Here is a 224-nt window from a genome sequence, read left to right as displayed (position 1 = left end):
CAGCCTCGATTTTGTCATCTGAGACACGTTTGGGAAATCCTACAAGATCCTGAAATGCTAGGCTAAAATCTGTGCCGCTTAATGCCTGTTGCGATCAGATGAAGTTCTGGCAGTGTCAGAAGATTTCAGACACTTTCCTGCAGTGTGACAACCATACCTGCCAACTCTCCAGTTTTTCCCGGGTGTCCCACCACCCTCCCATTTTGTTATTCCTCCTAATATAT

This window comes from Danio aesculapii, chromosome 17 (genome assembly GCF_903798145.1).
Source record: "Danio aesculapii chromosome 17, fDanAes4.1, whole genome shotgun sequence".
NCBI lineage: Eukaryota > Metazoa > Chordata > Actinopteri > Cypriniformes > Danionidae > Danio > Danio aesculapii.
This window is presented reverse-complemented; position numbering follows the sequence as displayed.